This window comes from Anas platyrhynchos, chromosome 2, assembly GCF_047663525.1.
Source record: "Anas platyrhynchos isolate ZD024472 breed Pekin duck chromosome 2, IASCAAS_PekinDuck_T2T, whole genome shotgun sequence".
Taxonomy (NCBI): Eukaryota; Metazoa; Chordata; class Aves; order Anseriformes; family Anatidae; genus Anas; species Anas platyrhynchos.
In genome coordinates, this window is record NC_092588.1 from 135,805,919 (window position 1) to 135,824,719 (window position 18,801).

Below are 18,801 nucleotides of genomic sequence, written 5' to 3' on the forward strand. Positions count from 1 at the left end.
CTAAGCCACTTCTGGGATCCTCCAATGTGAATATGTCTACATTTATAGAAGCAGATCACTAAATAAAACGGGTGACAGTCTATTTCCATGCAACTGTAACTAGCAAAGTGCACGCTCCCACTCAGGAACAGCACGTTTTGAAAAAAAAAATAAATAAATAAATGAAGAAAGGTCCTCCTTTCTCTCTTGAACTGAGTAAACAGGACTGACACTCTGTGATGTTCATACACCTAGCAGAATTACTTCTGTTTGAGATTATAATAAACAAAATGCAAAGCTGACTCAAACACTACAGAGTATACTTTCAAACTGAGGAACAGAGATGAGCTGAATACTAGAGGGACCAGGAGAGGCAGAGATGCTGATCAGATGTAAAATAGAAATCTGCAGCTCTATGAAGGGGACCAGGCTAAGGATGAGGTCCTGATATCATGAGTTTAAGCCTGTGATGAGCCCTTTTGCTGTTTGTCTCCAGAAGAAGGAGGTAAGGCTTGTTCATTGTGTTCATTTGTATCTCAACCATATAATCTCATGCCTCAAGCTTTTCTGGGACTTTTAGGCAAAGAAATAGGGATCTTTTTATTTCCTTTCTTCCCATGGGCTTGAACTCTGTGATTTTTTTTTTGGCTCCCATCTGAAGCATCAGATATAAGGCTCACCTAGAGACTGGACAGGCTACATTGCTGCTTTTATTGAAATACAAATGTCTCAGGTGCCTTCAGGGTGTACACAGAAGGCTATACACACCACCTGCCAGATTGGGGTTTGCAAAGGGATTTTCTCTCAAAATCAGATTGGTGGGAATGAGTGAATGTTACCTACCTTCCTCTGTAGGACAGAATGTGGTATAATTGTTAGGATCATCTGATAATTAACTAAGAGCATGAATGCTAATGAAAACTCAAATCAGCAGTGAAGCCCTTGACCCCCAGCTGTCTCTGCAACATGTGACAGTGTGTTGGGTCTTTTGCTACAGACCTGCCTGTTGTTACAGGGAGTTGGCAAGCTTTCTCGGCTCTTTTGTGGCTGAACATCTATTGAACAGTCAAATGCACTAACAGGGGGCTGGGCACAGTAATCTAAATGGTCCTTTTCAGTCCATGATCATGTAATGACTTTACTTTTTTGCACAGGCTGTGCAGCTAGGTGGGTGATGTGCCACAGCAGGGGCATCATGAAGCAGCAGATGTTCAGTATGCTCGGTTTCCAAATGAGTGACCTGGTGGTCGTTCACTAGGAGCTGAGGCCATGAGCATGTGTGCAATGCTACTGGGACAGACCTCCTGAACTACTAACAGTGATCTTTTCTTAAACAAACAAACAAACAAACAAACAAACTAAAAACAAACAACCAAAAAAAAAAAAAAAAAAAGAACAGTTCAAATATTCAGTATCTGCTTCACAAAAGCTTCTATTTCAATATGTCTTAAATATCGTATTAAAAGAATTATTCTGCTATTATCATTTAATCCAATGTGGTATGAACATGACATATGATGGCCTATGCCTGAAAATTCCAGCTGCCTTTCTGGATTACCAGCATAAAGTTTTACAGCTGTATGTGGCAAGCTAGTAGGGTCAGCAAAAAAGAGCCTGAATTTTCTATGCAGATCAGTAAAGCTGCTGCTGAATTGTTATTCTTTCCCTTAGTGGGAGTCTCAAGAGACCAAATGAGCTGAATTATCTTCTCTTCACTAGTGGACCCATTTCTCAAGGGAAAGGTCAAAAATAAGACATGGCAGGGAGTGTAGGAAAAGGGTTGGGCACACTTTGAAGTCTTTGGAGCTGTGTGACAGTTGATAACTCAGGCATGAGGGTCCAGTTAAAGGGCCGTTCTGTTTCCCACTTTACAAAAACCCTTGCATGAACCTTCTTCCCATGGAAATACATTTTTAGGTGATCAGGCTGAAGCAGGATGAGGGTTATGCTTGGCAGCAGGTGGTTTCTTTGTAAATTAGTGACAAGAAGGAAGTCGTGTGTGTATCCCAGAGGACTAAGCTCCTGCACAGCCCAGCCATCACTGCCCTCCACACATGCAAAGACCGTCGAGGTCATGACACAGCAGAGTGCTCACAGCTTACTTGTGAGGTAGAGAAGCAGGTTCATAATACTAACGTTGGTTGGTGAGAGCTTGGGGCTTCAAAGCATTATGCTGCATAAACCCAGAACAAAGAAACAGTCACTACCCCGAAGATTTGCTAAGTAGTAATTTAATCTGAGTAACCTCATCTAAGTGATTTACATTTTAATAAATCAGACTAGCAAAATGTGAATAATACAGAAGGCACAGACCTCATTTCATTTAATTTATTTATTCTGGAAAGGGGGAAGAGTATCCATTTAGGAAGCAGACTTTGGGTACATTGCAATCAGGTATGGTTGAGAGATATTTCACAAAACTAGGAACTGATTCAATTTTTGTTGAATGCATTCCTTACAGTGATTTCACTTCGTTATATTAGTTATCCATGGAATATACTAAACACTCTCTGAATAGTTACAACTGTTCAGAATTTTGAGCTAGAAAAATCACAGCTTGTGATGAAGACTGAAGAACTTCAAATGTGGAAAATATAACTACCCTCCCAACACTGAATAGCTTCTTTTTTTTTTTTTTTTTTTTTTCTGAAAAACAGCCAGCAAACCCACCCTAAATGGCTTTAAAATTACATTGAGGAACACAATCGCAATATATTAAAAAGGTTGTCATGCACAAAAAAAATCATTCTTTTCAAAAAAGGCCAACTTCTGTTCAGTCGCAATGAATGGCTCAGCTATAACACAGCAAAGGGGGCAGAAGTACGGCCCTCCTTCCTTGGGCAGCACTTCACAGAAAACAAACGGGTTGTTTCCTGGGGAAGATCAGGTGACACGTGAAAGCTAGGCAAGAAGTAGATGGGAATAGTGAAGAAGCACCAGGAAAGGCAGGAAAGAGAGGATTTCAGCCATGAAAAGCCAGCTGTTAATAAGCAGTAGCAAGTTAGCCCTCCAAATGTGATCCTGTGTAATAAGGTGTGGAGCTGCAGGGAACCTGACACAGAGAGGTACAACTTCCCAGTATTGAATAGTGAAACGAACCCAACCACTCAAAGTCTGCTGTTTTCCTTCTCTTTCAATTCACACTCCACATTTGTAAACATGCTCGTGTGGGTGAAATATTCTTCCTCTCTGAGCAGTGGTCCTCACAGATGCTTTGGTTCTTAGTGGGAATGTCCCCACACCATGGCGTCATCGCCAGCCTCCCCATGAACAAAGGGAATGAGGGAGAGAGAAGGGAGAAAAAACATGATTTGCATCACAGTTGCTCCTCAAGGCCCCCCATAGGCCAGGCTGGCCCAGAAGCTCTGCCACCTGTGGGGCACGAGAAGGGTGCCAGTGGAAACAGGAGAGATGGGGAATGATGGTGAGGAAAGGTGGCAAGGATGGGGAAAAGGGACTGAACAGGTTGATCTGGTAACTGGAGGTTCGTATAAGCAATCTGTACCATTTTTGTTTAAATGACAGATGGGCCTTCTGATGGGAACCTCTTTTGTGGCCTGGCCAGTCAACGGCACAGCTGGGGATAAAACCCAGGGGTGAGATGTCCACCCCTCCTCCTCTGTGGGATCAAAGGGCTGGAGAATGGGTAAACCTTGGCTGCAGAATGGCAGGGCTCTCAGGCAGGTCATGCAGGGACAGCCAAGTGCTGCCCGAGAGGCTCTCTGGATGCTTCCAGGGCTGGAAGTGTGCAGTGACCTCCTGGTGGGACAGTGCCTGGGCACAAGCGTGCACTGGGATGCTGAGCAGGGCAATCCTGCAAGGACAGCACAAATCACTCTGACCTGGAGCTGCAGGGGAGCCTCTACAAACCCAGAACAGGAAAGGATTTAAGCCACTTTCCTGACCTGACCTCTGTGCTGAGCTTCTGCCAAAGTTATCACAATTCAAATACTTCCTATGTGTGTGTGTCCGAGTGTCAGCACTGGGTATTTGACTCTTTCAGTAACAGTTTCTGCTCAGACAGCTTTTACCATCTCAGCTTTTCTCACTCCTTCTGACAAAATACCTTATTAGCAGCCAGTTAATTACAGCAAGCATTGCAAGCAAGGCTAGGGATGAAGTAAGAACAGCTGAAGCAGCCATAGGAATTTAGGGAAGCAATACAAATTGAATTATCCCAACTGCAAGCAGAGGTTTGCTCTCTGGAGTGTCACTACCACGGAACTGAGGTGATCTGTTCCAGCTCCCAGCTCCAAAGCAAGGCTGCTGATGCTCAGCCTCTCCTGACAGATGTTCATCTGAGTGGTCCTTAACAGGCTCAGTGATGGAGATCCTGCAGACTGCCTCTGCAGCCCTGTCCTGATGGTGAGAAGCATTTGCTTCAGAGGCTCACTGCTCCAGAGGGTCCAGATCTGGCTTTGACCTTAGGCCATCTTGAAAAAAGTACTTCCATGTTTTACCTTTTTATTTTGCAAAAGTGGAAACAAATAAACTGTCTCCTCCCTGATAAGATGTGTTTTAATGATGATGAGTTTCACACACTTTTGATTGCTCTCCCAAATGTCTTCTGACACTTGTTCCTACCTCCTATACCAAAGGAGGAGGTGTGATATAACCAGCAACCCAAAAGAAAGCAGCAACTGCAGTTCTTGACTGAATGCCCTCTCTTTCTAAGCACTGTTTTTAAACTTTTATTTTCCCAGGAAGAGCAATTTTACCAAGTGCTTGGTAAAGCAGAGGAGTATGAACTCCTCAGCAGTGAAGTGAGTGATCTATCAGGTGAAAAACAGCAGGGATGGGATTTCTATTAGTAAGGCTGATTCAACCTTTCCTACTCATGAAGATTTTGATGGATTATGTGATATCAAGTCAAGCAAATGTACACACCATTACATAAATGCAGTAAGATGTTCTTTGGCAGCTTATCCCTAGGGACCTCTGCAGGACTGTGAGCTAGCAGTGTTGTCCAAGTCTAAAGAACTTCGATGACAGTAGAATGGAGACATCTGAAACTACTGAAAAAGTATGGGTTCAGCTGAGTGGAGCACATCACTGTCCAGGGATGTGTCTTCTTTATACCCACCCAAACACTTCTGAGTGGAAGTTAGGTAGCCGGCATTGTGCTGAAAAAGCACTAATTTTGCTGCTCTAGGGAAATGTATCTCCCTTTTGGGAAGGGATGCATTGCTACATTCACCAGTCTTGAATAAGAAGTTGAGATTGTGTAGATCTGATGGAGAGGGAACATGTTACACTCCAAATGAAACAAAATCAAACAAGAGGGGTTTCTGTCTTCTGCAGCCAGAAAGACAGAGCCTGCAGAAATTATAATAAGGCACTGCTGTGACTCATTGCATCAATAATAATTTGCCCAGTATCTGGGAATCCTGCTGGATTTATCTGTTGTCTCTTGTCTTACACTTAATATGCGAGAAATCTGGGACAGAAATCATCTTCTCTGTTTGGACTGGAGGCATCAAGCTCTGAAAGTGCTAATTGCTGCCCTAATATAAACTATTAAGCAATAACAATCACCACATAATGACTGGATATTGGGAACGATGGCAGGGCATGCTGTTCGCTCTGGTAGCAACTGATGGTGTAGGAAAATTGGGTAATCATCATCTACTGCTGAATGGAGCAGAAAAGGGTATGTCCTGTATTTATATTGGTTGGGGTGCTCACCAGTTTATCTATGAAGTCAGGCTTGCCAGCTCTTGAAATGCAATTTGGGAGATAACTGGATCAGTTCTTCCCAACAGATGTAAAGCAATGAAGGCTCTGATGAGAGACAAAGGGAGAAGGATTTGGTCAGAAGAACATAAGTTCCAAATTAAACACAAGGAAAAAAAAAAAGCTCAAAGAAGGGCTTTAGGAAGGAAGGGGGGAGAAAGACAGAGATAAAGAAAAATAAAGGGATACTGTAGAGGGAGCATGGTTGTCTGTTAGGGTGCATGTCGTTGGGCATGGAAATGAAAGGAAGATGTCGTCATCCTGTTTTCTGTGCACTGAATCTTTAAATTGTAGATGAATCTCTTTCCCTGCTGTGGGGGCAGCTCCGAAGCAGCTGCTGTCTTGTGCTTCAGTGCAGAAGCAGAATAGTGCCAGAGCAAGGTGCTTTCTTCCTCTTTGCTGACTATATCTTCTTTTAAAAATATTTTATTTGAATTTATTCTTTGCAATCATAGAATCATAGAATATCTGAGTCGGAAGGGCCCTACAAGGATCATCAAGTCCAGGTCCTGGGTCCTCAAAGGACCACTCCCCCCAAAAAAAAATTAATTAAAAATAAAAATAAAACCATGTGTCTGAGAGTGTTGTCCAAATGCTTCTTGAACTCTTCCAGGCTTGTTGCCATGACCACTGCCCTGGGGAGCCTGTCCCAGTGCCTGACCACTCTGGGTGCAGAACCTTTCCCTAATCCAGCCTGACCCTCCCCTGTCCCAGCTCCATGCCATTCCCTTGGGTCCTGTCGCTGTCCCCAGAGCAGAGCTCAGCGCCTGCCCCTGGGTGGTACCATGCACCAGCAAGGCTGGGCATCAGCACACATGTACATCCATGCTGCAGCATCATATACACACACAGCTTTCTCTCGCCCCTATTTGGATTATCTCCATCCCTACTCAACCTGAAAATGTATCATCAGTAGTCAGTTCAGAGCATCATGCCCTTAAGTGTGGTCAGAACTGCTCAGATTGATGCTTTTCTTGTTCATCTCCATTTTGACAGAGCCAGAAATCAGTGGGGTCATAGGCTTAGCTTCTGCCTTGGACTCCCTGGAATATTTCTCCCCATACACTGCATGCTGTAATGTACAGTACACATGCCCCATTTCTCTATGAAAGTCTCTGCCTTTTGCATAATTTCATGCAAATGGAGTCACTGCACTGCAGACCTTTAACTTGTATTAACCCCCTCAAATATCACTTGCAGTAGAATATCCTAAGGGTTATTCTCATTCCACTGTGAATTTACCCAGAAGCTAATATTCATTCATGTATTTTTTCTAAAAATGCCATAATAGCCTAAGTGCACACTTTCATCCATTAACCTCATATTGATGGAGACAGCACAAAACTCACAGGGCTAAATTCTAACCTGAGTTCAGCTTGTAGACCTCAGTGCAGTTGTATGCATAGAGCTGAGCTCCAATTTTGACTCATGCATGAGAAACAGAAAGACTGTAAAATGTACTTGTTGTGACTATGCAGGAATTACACATATGAAAAATTACAGTGATGCAAGTCTATCCATCAAGAAAATGACAGCCTAAGGAAATTGTATCTTTCAGCCCTTCTTCCCCATCAGCAACACAAATTGTTTTGAAAACATTAAGTCTGACTACTCATTGCACTGGCTCCCTATAGCGCTTCTCTTCAGATTCATGTTCCCATTAAATGGCTTAAAAATTGTGGAGGTAAGGAATGCACTTGACTACTGAATTGCTTTGGCATGAGGTATTCCTATGTTACAAGAAATAATGACTTTTGTGCAAGATAGAAAGCTTTACAGGAATCAGAGCCAATGCTGTGGATGTTTGAAGTGGCCTGCGCATTTGACAAGGTCAATAATCCACTCTAATTAGTAAAAAGAAAAAAGAAAAAAAAAAACCTAGAAATTAAAAACAAAACAAAACAAAAAAAAACCTAGAAATTAAAAAACAAACAAACAAACAAACAAACTAGAAATTAAAAAAAATAATAGAAATTATATAAAAAAAAAAAAGCATGGAATTTTTAATCTTCTAGAAATGTCTATATGCATGCAATAAAAGTAATACTATTAATGGCACATGCCCTTATGTTCTGTGCCCTCAAAAAGCATTTCAATGAAAGCATTCAATGACAGTGGAGGGAATATATATGAGCTTGAACAGAGTGAAAAAGAAGATTAGCAAATGACACACAAAATAAAAGGAAATATATGGTCTTTCAGCCTCCAGGTCACTGGGTTAAATCAAACTTACATGAGCAGTGGTGGAGGTCACTGCTATTTGATGGCTTGGTTGTCAATATGAAGTTGGCTTCTGAGCCATGGGCCGTCAGGACTGTTCCTCCTTCCCAAGAAATGAAGGTACAATCTTGTTTTTATAATCCCTTATCCTTTGCTCATTTAAATTCCAATAGCATTAATATTTGATAATTCCTGGTACATGCACATACCTCTTGAATGCTTTATTACCTTGCAACTCACACAGAATCATTACAAAACAAGGGTGCAGTAAAACTGCATTTGGTTTTACAGCATCTAACAAATTCTTTTATTTGGTGGAAATAAGCATGCAGGAAACAAACTAGTAGAAAATCAGACCATATCTCTAACAAAATTTCTTAATCAACTGAAAGATCTCTGATACCTTTATCTTTAATTAAAAACTCTGGGGTACACTTACAGTGGCAGTAAAAATATACAAAATGTTTATGGAAAGAAAATGATATGTAAAAACTCAAGTGACTAACAGAACTTATGATTATAGTTGTGGAGGGGTAGATAGACTGTCCTTCAGACTTTCTAGTTTTAATCCTGTCATATTGTAAGCCAGTTGTCTATCTGCAAAGTATGATATTTTTTCACACCTTGCCTTTAAAAAGCAATAATATATTTTCAGCTACAAAAGATTTTGCAAAAGTTTACTGAGAACATCGAATAAGATGGGTATTTTCATTTTTTATGAGATTTTTTTTTCAGTCATTAATTTAAGCCAGCAGCATGCAGGCTGTCTGCAGCAAGTAAAATATTCACAACTACGAAGTGGAAGAAAGGTAACAAAACTTCTCAAAAAAGTAAACTTCAGTTTGCCTCTGCAAAACCCATCCATGTCACACATGCAAAAATGACGAGTGGAATGAGCTTTTATTATTTTTCAGAAAATAAAATCCCATTCAATGGCATCCCTTGTCAAAAAATACAGATTTAGTAATCGAGTTGGAGCCCAGAAAGCATGAGAGCAATATACTTTAAAAGAAAGGCTCTGCACCATGCTTGAATAAAACATGTTTTCACTAGCAACCTACTCATGTCAGCAGGACAACTCTTGCTTGTGTGGAGTCAGTAGAGGATCTCTGCAGTCAGGCCCTAAGTAGTCAAATCAGTTTAAAGAGTTAAATAAAGGGAAATTAATGTTTTTAAATGCATTCTCCTGTAACTTCTTCCCCTGGGGGAGATGCGAGCAGGGCTGCTTCAGGCCAGGCAGCAGGTGGGCAGGTGCTTTGACCTAGCACGGTCTTGACCTAACATCTGCAGCTATTTATCAGTGGTATTTTGTTGCGAGAAAGTAAAATATGCAAAATGACCTTATCTCCTCCCAGCCCATGCTCTTGTGCTTTGCCTTACACTCTCCTGCACTCTTGCATTTTTTTACACCTCTGCAAACAGTAGTATGGCTTGGTCACAGCCCAAAGTCCAACGTGTGCTTGTTGACTGCCCTGTTCAAAGTGGAAAGTTGAGAAACAAATTGTCCAAACTCTGGTAACCAAATTCAGGCCCGGCATTTGGTGAAGCAGGCCTTGAGGCCTGTGACCACTCACTTAGCTACACAGGGCCTGGAAATTGCGCACAACCAGCTGTGAGCCTGCCCACACACTAAAGTGTATTTACATGACTTGATAAGAGATAAAAAGGCCTTAAAAGTAAGAGGAGAAAGGGCAGAAGGGTAATTATTCATTTTTAAATGCTTTTAATGTCATTCAATATGATTTGGACTCATTTCTGATCACAGTCCTCTGACTACAACTGTGTGGAGAGTAAACTCACTGTCACGAACTTCATAGGGTTATCCCAATGCTTGGATGGACATTCTGCTTAGACTCCTACACTATTTTTTTAATATATTTTACCTTTCTAATTTATCCGTAGTTATGGCCACTCTAAAACCAAGGTGAGTGACTTTACATGATTTAGAGTTGCATTTCTACAGACTTCCACATAACCTCAGGCTGTGACCTCTCCTTTGGTGTCTCAGTTCCGCAAAAATTGCTTGTATGAGCAATATGGGCACCAGCAGGGTAGCAGCAGCAGGATTTTGTTGTTAGACATTATCAGATAGATAGCTTTAGGCCAGTATTAGTTAATGGAAGAGTGACACATACATACACACAGTCCACCCAGTGTCAGACTCCGGAAGGAACCAGCAAGACAGGGACTGCATCTCACTCTTCAGTTTGCTGCTTTGCTCTTACCTGCCCCTACATCAAATGTATCAGCCTTTCAATACCAGACCTACATACAGCTTTTTGTTTTCCTGGCTCCTCTACTCAGAAGGACTCAGCATTCTTTCCACTCAACAGTGAAAAGGGCTAAGAAAATACCCAAAGATGCATTAGATTGCACAGAAAATTATGGGCTGGATGCATTCTAGTATTTAGGGAAACAGGAGGACTTGTGAGGAAAACTTCCCTCGTGATTGTTCACTGCTGGGTTTCCAGCTCCTTCGTCCAAGGCATCTGCAGTTAGCTGTTAACTGCCCCCGATAAGCCCCATCACCCTGCCCAGATCCACATGCTAGCTGCCAACAGTTGCATAAAGACTTGTGAGTGGGCAATAATGCCAGCTGGTACCAAAGTTAACATTTTGCAACGGGGCTGGAGATTGCACAAAGAAAAGGGAAAGCAGTCATCACCACCCCATTTTACAGACCACAGACCCAAAACAAGGTCATGGGAGAGATCTGTATCTCTGGCCAGAGCAGCAGCAGGATTATCAGGCTGCCCTCTTTATGTATTACCCAGAAAATTCTCCAAACAAACCAGAATTGTACAGGAACATGATGTTCTCTTATGAGAGGAATGGACTTAAAATACTTACTCATTTTGCTTGGCATTCTGTTCTCCCCAAGCAATTTTATTGTGTGGAGTATTTTAAAAAGATTCTTCATACGATGGGAAAAATTCTCTGTTTTCAACAGTGAGAAACCAAGTGAACAAATTATATACTTTCATTTCTACAAACAACCTGCCTTTAGTACCTGCAATTGGGAGTACTGCAGCAATATTGGGATGAATTGATCCATCTGCCCTCTGACAACGATCTTTTCTATACAATGCCATATGCTGCAAAATTTTATAAGCATTTATTTTAAATATGCTTTGCCTTATAAGAGTTTCCTTGGCACAGGATTTCATCCACATATTTTGAAATGTCTTTAGTAATTTATTCTTAAGTCCATCCATATCAATGTTTAATTGTGGATTTTAGGGGGGCGTATAAAGCATTTCAGACACAGTCAACTTTAAATTCACCCAGCGTGGCTACACATTATCTATGGGAGGATAGTTGTGAAGGGGAAAGTGGAGGTTTGCCAGATATATATTGCTCAAAGAAGGTTTAAGTTTGTAAGTGATGGAATTCACACAGTCTAAGATAACGTCTTGAAAACTGGGTCATACAGGCTTGAACCTGGCCCCTCTTACAGAGTCCATAAACTGCCTCAGATTGACAGCCAGTTTTATGGTCAGCCAGTCTGGAGACTTATAGGTACTGTAATGATGATGATCAGAAACCATGAGGTCAGAAGCCCGGCCCCACAAGGAGGTCTGAAGATACAGTTCCTACATTCTGTGTTAGAAAACACATCAAAGTGACTTGGAAGAAACTCTGCATCCTTTCAGCCACCCTGGAGATGATATTGTCAAGCTTCAGTGTGATAAATCCAATGTGAAAATGCTCAGCAATGTAAGGGCTCAACAGCCCTGCCCTATATTCTTGTTTCTGGTAGCCATTTTTTAAATCTGTCTGTAGATGAGGGAGTTAAATTTCACCTCCTTCCCGACTCACGTTACAAAGCTTATCTAATTCACATTTATCTGAAGTCTGATTCCCCTGCTAAGTGCTTTTACTCTCCCACCCAATTTGGCATACAACGAACAGTGCACAAAATAGCTTTAATTGATTTGTACAGGTATTAAAACAGATTATCATCTACACAGATTTGGAGAGCAGTCACTGTGCGTTAGCCAAATGGATGATGCAAACTATAATTATTTACAGAGGGTTTCTGAGAGCTGGGTATTAGCAGACAGTAGGCAATGTTAGACAGCATAAGAATTTCACGTTTACCCATCAGATGACAAAGAAGGTCCAAACATAATCAGGAGATGAACTGAAGATCCAGGAATTAATTATTTAAAACATCAGCGTGGTTATTAAGAATAAAATTTTCATACAAAGGCTCTTGATCTTAGCTATTCCTGCAAATGGTATGCATGATGAAATGCATATATTTCCAGTGCAGACCAGAACTTTCTACCCAGGTGCAAAATGAAGTGCCTTATGCAAAAGTCACAACTGAGCATATGTGTGTAGCTCCAGCTAGAAATCCCTGCTTTAAAATCCATGCCTGCCAATTTCTGGTGGTGAATATCGACATACTGGCATATGGCTGATAAATACGCAATGCAAATTGCACCGAATTCCCACCTTCAGCATGCAATTAATAAAGGAGAGGAAAGCACAAGAGAGGTAACCCCTCTCCTGGAAGGGCTGTTGTCCCTTATTTTGGGTCATTATTTTGTCCCTTATTTCTTATTTTGGAATACTATCACCCATCCATCCCACCCCACACCACCAGCCTGGCAGAGGGATGGCAAGATGGTCGTGGGCTCACGGCACAGCTCCAACCCGATGCAGTACCAGACCATGCCAGCTGCCCGTGGAAGACGACAAAACCAGGACAGGCACGCAGTGATCTTTCTGTGCAGCATCCACAGTGGCCGCGCTTTTATAATAAATGAAATTGTGGAAAGAAAATGAAAAACCTTGCCTGGAGAAAAAGGAGGCAAGCTGTGAAGATGTTGAGTAAAAGACTCCCTTTTGTGCACAAAGGGGGGAGGTTGTTTTTCCAAGGGCACGGGACGCTTTTACATGATCAGGGCTATAGAAACTGCAAAAGAAATTGTATAGTGTGTTCTTTAATCAAATGCCTATGACAGCTGAATTAAAACATTATTTAATGGAGTTTGCTCTGAGATTTGAAGTTTGTTTCTCTTTGTTCCGCAGCCCAGGAGACCACTCTTTCTTTATGTCTCCCTGATGTATGAAATCACTGCAGTGTCCCTCACACTGCTTCAGGAATAACGAAGGCTGGAAAAATACTTTTCTCAGGTAATAAACTCATAGCTGGCCTGATTTTTTTTCCCTTTTATAATGAATATGCAGCTGAACAGTCAGTCTCCTTATTCAGCAATGACCAGTGCACAGTTCTGACCAAAACCCTGTTGTTTCAGCTGATTTTGAAAGGTGTCTGTTCAGAAAAAAGTAAACGCCACAGAAACTCACTCCTGTGAGTTTTATGCTATTGCACAATAACAGACACAGCTTTTAGGCTTTGACTGAATAATAAGTCTTGAAAGATAACTATTGAAAAATACTTATGTTACAGACTTTAAGGGGACTTTTCACACATTGTTAGCTGCTTACTCACATCATTGCACAGAGGTCTGAGGACAAAGTATTAGTGATAATTATTGTTCTCTAAAAACATACAAAAACATTCAGCAAATGTTGGGCTTGATGTTCAAATGCTGAATAATTTAAAATATTGATTATTCTATGGTATCATTAAAAAGAAAGAAAGAGAAAAAGGGAGAGAGAGAGAGAGAAAGAAAAAGAGAGAAAGAGAGAAAGAGAGAAAGAGAGAGAGAGAGAGAAAGAAAAAGAAAGAAAGAAAGAAAGAAAGAAAGAAAGAAAGAAAGAAAGAAAGAAAGAAAGAAAGAAAGAAAGAAAGAAAGAAAGAAAGAAAGAAGAAAGAAAGAAAGAAAGAAAGAAAGAAAGAAAGAAAGGAGCGATAAGAAAAAGGAAGGAAGGAAGGAAGGAGGGAAGGAAGGAGGGAAGGAAGGAGGGAAGGAGGGAAGGAAGGAAGGAAGGAAGGAAGGAAGGAAGGAAGGAAGGAAGGAAGGAAGGAAGGAAGGAAGGAAGGAAGGAAGGAAGGAAGGAAGGAAGGAAGGAAGGAAGGAAGGAAAGAAAGAAAGAAAGAAAGAAAGAAGAAAGAAAGAAAGAAAGAAAAGAAAGAAAGAAGAAAGAAAGAAAGAGAAGCGATAAGAAAAAGGAAGGAAGGAAGGAAGGAAGGAAGGAAGGAAGGAAGGAAGGAAGGAAGGAAGGAAGGAAGGAAGGAAGGAAGGAAGGAAGGAAGGAAGGAAGGAAGGAAGGAACATCAAACACTTCCCAGAAAAGCTCTGAGAAGTATTAACCAGCTCTAGAAAGGTACCAGGATGGGTTTCATAGTTATAGAATTTATTGTATATCTACATGATTTTTTTCATCCCCAAGAACCTCAAAAGGCTTTATAAACCAGGAACGAATTTTATCTCATGGTTATAGAAAACATGCAGTTTCTGCTTTCAAAACCCCATTCTGGCTTCTAGGAAATGTCTCCTTGAACTAAGGTTGGCCACTCTTTCTGCATTGCATGCAGGTCCGGCACAGTCCTCTCCCATCCTTTGGCCTGATCTTCCTTATTATATTATGTTTCCTCCTTAGCTAGTGGAATAAAGGAAATCTGATCAAATTTCAAAGGCTGAAATACTTACCATGCAAATTAAAAGAGTAAAATGAAAACTGATTGTAGTAAACTCAGATTTTATTCAGAGATGTTACTGGTACTAGTTTTAGAAATCAGTGAAACTAAAAAAAAAATAAAATAAAAATCTTGTCAAATAAAATCTTACAGTGAAATTAAAAATTTCTGCTGAAATTGGAAAATAACCTATTATTGTGTAGTAACACAGTTTTGAAAACAATGCCTTTAATTACTTCAGTTTAAATGTATTTATTTATGGTACTCACCACTGACCTATTCTTATCTTACGATCTTTTTATAGGCATCTGTTCTTTCCACAGTAGCCCTTCTTCTGTGGATAGAGAGGTTTGTACTTTTATTATGACTAAAGTGCAGGTATAGTTTTGTCAAGACAAAGTAATTACATCAAACACAGACCTGATCTAGTCTAATAATGACAAAGCTACACAGCTGAAATGCATGCTCCTCTCCTCCTGGGAAATCTAAAACCCACAGAGATGTTGCTTCAGGTAAATACATCTTAGAGGCTTTCTGGTTTCGTTGCTCACTGTCATTACTAGAAGAGGATGTCATGGGACAGAATTTAAACTTTTTTGGAGAGCGGGCGACACAGAACTGGCCTTATTTTGTTTTTTCTAAAGTTACTTGGCACTGTGGATCTCTAAATAAATATAAAGTCATACACAATCAAACAGGCAAGCAAGAAATGACAAGTGTTTTGACAGTGCTCAAAATACTTTGAGGTATTTTTAGCATATTTCTGAGTCGTATTAGCTTAACCTGTAATAGAATATAAATGAGCCCATATGGCAGAGATGTAATTATGTTCCATGTGAGAAATCCCTGTGGTAGATTTGGGGAAAAAAACTCACCACATGTGCCTTCTGGAGGGCACGATTTACACATGATTACCTACTCATTTGCATCGAGAAGAATATGAAGTAACACAATGCTAACAACACTGTAATGAAAAGGGCAAGCAAAGACTCCAGATCCCTGGGGGTGCTGATCCCTCTGACTGACATCCAGTTAGGAGCAGGGAATTCTTCCCTTTAGGGAGTACATTTTATGAAGCGATCTTTGATTATGTGGGCACAGTAATCACGAGTCTTAATTATTATTACTGTGAGAGAATGGGCTACAAATCTCCAGGGAATGTCTCTGTCACAGATACTTTGCCGGCGATTGCTGAAAATGAGTGTTTTCCCAAGGATCATTTTCATTCCAACCTGATATTTAGCTGAAGTTTCTTTGACTACTAGTCATGAAACATTAAATATAGATTAGAGGCAGAGAGATGTTGAAAGTTAAAATTCACCGGAGGTGCACACCCGTGCACTTGAGAGACAGCCCCAAATGTTGTCCAGATGTTGTAGCAACAAGGCTGAGGGTTCCCAAGCTGCGGCACAGCCACAACAGAAGAGAAAGTGGATGTTTAGCATTCCACCGGCCTTCTGTTTAGTTTACTTGTAGTGTATTAATTTAGCAGAAAGTCCTAACAGCCTGTTAGCGGTAGATGTTACCAAGTGTACACTACCCTGAAAGAATGAAGAAATTCTTTTATAGCAATAAAGGGAGTAATTCAAAGCATGTAATTGATTTTCCACATTTTCAAACTGTGATAAGACTAAGCTTTAGCAACAGAAACATATGTTTGCAGTTTTGTCAATGTTCCTCAATGAATAAAAAAAAAAAAAAAAAGGACCTATAACTTATTGGTTAGATTGTTAACATGCATTGGGCATTTCAGTGGCTATTAAAGCACTTGCCAAAATAATATCATCTTCTCAACAGACTCAGAGGTGGTAGGGATTGTTTTATGCCACAGGACATATTTTCGTGATTATCAAAACTAATTCTTTTTGCAGAGGAACGTGACAGAAGAACATCACTGCTTTCATAATGAGCTATTGTCACATTGATATGCCATCCTCCCTTACCTCCTCCATCCTTTTCACTCCAGAATGGCTTCACCGCACAGCTCCTGTCTTTGCTTACCCTTGCAGCATCCTAGCCCACCTGCTGAGCAGCGCGGTGTCTGATGGCCATGCTGCCGCCCCCCGTCTTCACACCAGGCGTTAAGGTCCGCTCTGAAGCTCCCTGATAACGTCCACCAGAAGAACTCAGAGCAGAAGCATTTGAGTAATTTCCAAATGTCAGGCAGTGCACTGCACGACAGCAGCAGAAGGCTCAGGTGAACTCCTGCAGCTGTCATTTCAGATAGAGTTTAAGTCCAGAAGCAACATTTAGATTTATTTAACCTGGCCTTTTGCCTCAAACAAGCCTCAGAATTGTATCAGGAATACCTGCATCAAATATAATAATTTGATGATGTGAAAGAGCTTATATTTTGGAAAAATAGACTCTCTGAATTCAAAGTCAAGTAACAGAGTTTCCAGCAAAACCTTTCAATGTATCTCTCATTCAGCAGTTTTACTGTTAAAAATACATGCTTACTTACATATTAACCATGTCAACATTTATCAGTAGAATTCAGAAAGGTATTTGTGTTCTCCTGACACCAGAAAGAAGACAGTGCAGAGTGTTATGACCAAACTACAGAGCCAAGCCCCAGGCACTTGTCATGATGTTTCAGCAAGAGGTCACTTTCCTGTCCTTACAGGAAACTTTTACAACTTCAGTCCTCTTCCCATCTTGCATTGTGAGAAACCTAAGATGCTTAGTAGCTTCTTTGTGGGAAGAAAAAAAAAAAAAGAAAAAAAAAAAAGACACAGCCTCAGAATTACCTTATTTATCAGAACAAGCAAGGAAGGTATGGTAAATTTGAGTCCTGAGTCCTATTCCTGATTTCTTGGCCTTGGAACTAACATTTGAACACAGATTTTAAGTCTTGCTAGGCATGCTAATCCCTAACATGCAGCCTTAGATTCCCCTTATATTTCAACAAATACTCGTGGAGACCAGCACAGGCTGAGATGGCAACACTCATCGGGACCCACCAGAGAGCTGCGAAGCTTCCAGTGGCTGATGTAGTTACAGTGGAGAATAAAACAGAGGTTCATGTCACCACATGTCATTTGCCCCAACTCTCGTGATAGAAGATTTGCCAAAGCAAGAAGGAAACAGCTTGGAGGGATGCCTGCCCCCATTTGCAGCATGGGGGTAAGAAAACCATCTTTTGGCATGGTGAGGAGTTGGCAAGGCTGACTAAGAATCAAACAGGGCAAGGGGGAAAAACCCCCAAAGACTGGAAGCGAGCTGGTTCACGTTTACTCCCTCAGGACAGCACAGAGCATCCCCCACAGTGGATGACTTCACGGGTTTTAAACCAGGTAAGCAGGCTTCAGGTAATAGGAAATGGGGATACAAGACCCTTTAAACTGAAGTCTATAGGTTTGAGTTTGGCAGATGAAACATCCAGTTTTGTCACCATCTCATGACCATTTGGTACCAGGTAGCAGCGGATGATGCTCTTGTGTGACGACCTCACGGACAAACACAGTGGAGATCAGCATCTGAATCAAGGCAGGTGCCTGGAAGTGGAGGAAAGGGGACTGCAGAGGCCAGGGGTCCCCTCTGGGCCTCCATGGACAGGGATGGTTCTTCTAGAACCGTGGTGGGCAATGAGTTTGTGGAGCCAGAAGCTGGAGCTTCCAGCACAAAGAGGTGTTTTAAAACACATGAAGTATGGAGAATGTCTGAGTGACGTGTTTGCTGCCCCCTTTCCCCACAGGAACTGGTATTTGTAGAGTCACAAGGCTTTTCTTCTACAAAACAATAAAACTAAAAAGGCAAAATGCCAGTGAATTCATTCTGCTGTTTAATCTGACAGCCTGGAAGAAACAGAAAAACAAACAAAATCCCCAATGGTTGCTCCATCCCATCCCTCCTCCATACGTGCCTCCTCCCTTTCAAAAGCTATGCACAGAGAAAACACAAAAGGAATGCTGCTGACTTCCCCAGGGTTTAGAGAGCTGTTTGCAGTGACCACTGCAGGCACTGTTGTTTGTGTGGATGTTTTAACAGAGGCAGAAGGTAACTGCTCAGCTCCAGGTTCCAGCAGGTTGTGAGGCCTTTGCCAGTAGGTGTGTGAAGTGCAAAGGATGCTGTAGACTGTGCAAGGCTCCCTACACAGGGACAATGGGAATGGAGGGGGCTCTGGTCTCTCTATATATAACCAAACACTTGATAATCTCTGCTCTTGCTGGTTTCTACTTTCAGTTTGCACTTAAGAACTCCAAATAAACAGAGCCTTCATACAAGAACCCTCTTCAACAGAAAAAAAAATATTTTGCTGCTTTCTAGCCTCTTTTGTTGTTGTTGTTGTTTTGCTGTAGTTTAGAATATAA

At 41.3% G+C, this 18,801-nt stretch overlaps 1 long non-coding RNA gene across 1 annotated transcript; it reads left to right on the forward strand.

The window, feature by feature from the left end:
- Positions 1–265: 265 nt before the first annotated feature.
- Positions 266–17,515, forward strand: LOC119715885 (uncharacterized). The gene is made up of 4 exons (XR_005263339.2): positions 266–484; positions 12,973–13,077; positions 14,793–14,836; positions 16,360–17,515. It is a non-coding gene; the product is annotated as an uncharacterized lncRNA (long non-coding RNA).
- Positions 17,516–18,801: the final 1,286 nt, after the last annotated feature.